Source organism: Meriones unguiculatus, chromosome 12 (genome assembly GCF_030254825.1).
Source record: "Meriones unguiculatus strain TT.TT164.6M chromosome 12, Bangor_MerUng_6.1, whole genome shotgun sequence".
NCBI lineage: Eukaryota > Metazoa > Chordata > Mammalia > Rodentia > Muridae > Meriones > Meriones unguiculatus.
The window spans coordinates 71,990,199-71,991,848 of NC_083360.1; the positions used below are offsets into that span (position 1 = coordinate 71,990,199).

The 1,650-nt window shown below is 35.4% G+C and overlaps 1 pseudogene; it reads right to left on the reverse strand.

Annotated features, from left to right (window-relative positions):
• Positions 1-306: 306 nt before the first annotated feature.
• Positions 307-404, reverse strand: LOC132646967 (U6 spliceosomal RNA; annotated as a pseudogene).
• Positions 405-1,650: the final 1,246 nt, after the last annotated feature.

Genomic DNA, 1,650 nt, shown 5'->3' on the forward strand with positions numbered 1-1,650 from the left:
TGCATAGTCACTTCATGTACCATAAAAGCCAATTTTCAGCAAGAAGACATCCATCATATCCAGCTCAGGGTCCTCTGAGCCCTATGTGTGATGGTCATTGTGTTTCAGCAATGGAGACTAACATTCCTCCTCTGGAGGACAAACAAAGGCCACAGAAATAGCCTGTAATGACCAACAATTCAAAAGAGGTAACCTCATGCATGGTGTCTGGCCTTCTTACTAGATGATCTAGACTCTCAGAGGGAGTATCCTCAGCTCAAATGGGGAATTTACATTAAACTATAAATAGATCTGTTTAAGATTACTTAAAATATGAAGTATGCTGTGAATTTGCATACTTGTACAGGGCCAAGCTAATCTTCTCTGCATTATTTCAATTTTAGACTATTTCTGTGCTTGCCAAAGCAAGCACAGGTAATGAAGATATTTAAAAAAAATATTGTAATTAATTATTTGGGAACTCCGTATATGCGTTTAATGGATTTTGATTATATTTATCTCTCACTTCTTCAATTTTTACCTGCTCTATCTCTACCCTGTAACCTTCCTAAGTGTCCTTGTCCCTTTTGTTAATGATGAAGAGACAAATTGTTTACCTAAATGCTTATGGACATGAGGCCATCACTGGATAATGGTGTGTGTGTGTGTGTGTGTGTGTGTGTGTGTGTGTGTGTGTGTGTGTATTAAGTGAGGGTATCTCTATGTAGCCTACAAGGTTTGGCACTCATTGTGTAGTCTAAGCTGACTTTAAACTGACAAAACTGACATTGTTCTGCTTGCTACTCCCCAGTTCTCAGATCATAAGCCTACAGCGACAATCCCAATTTAACATTACCAATACAGAAAAGGAAATAAACTAGACATAGAAGATGGAAATTTTAATCATCAGAAACATTTAAAGCAGGCCTGGGAAAAGGTTCACCTTTATCCTTTAAAGGTAAATATTCATTAAAAGGTTGTTTTTATTTCAGAAAATATTCCTGTAAACTATTTTATAATTTCTTTGCTAATAGAAGTGCTAAGGATATCAGTAAACTTATAGAAATACTCAGAATTAGTGAGATTATCCTTTTCTAGGAGACTAACATTATCTATATAGTCAGTAAACAACTCATTCACGCGGTAATCAAGTACATTTTGAATGTCTCCAATAACACTGCTGTAATTAATATACAAAAAAAGAAGAAGAAATGTGTATGGTTTCTGCTGTCAAACATCTTAGAGGAGACACAATGAAGCAAGAACATGGGTGTGAAGTTAATTATCATTTACAGTAAATACTATGGAGGAAGATAGTTAAGGCCTTTAGCTACCTTAGTGACACTGGAAGAAAGACATTACCCATAAAGCTCTGTCACTAGGAAGAAGATAGCTAAATGCAAGGACAACAGCCAGAGTTCTTTCTTTCTTTCTTTCTTTCTTTCTTTCTTTCTTTCTTTCTTTCTTTCTTTCTTTCTTTCTTTCTTTTGGTGCTGATAAGCAGAATGAATGACTCACTTAGCAAACCGAAATACAGACAGAGTCTAAGACCAATGATAATGGAAAGATGCATCACAATCCAATTTTAATATGCTACACCTGGTTGAGCTCCTATTTCAAAACTTCTGTTTTATTTTACATTGTCTTTTATGCAATTATTCCTCTGAGTAG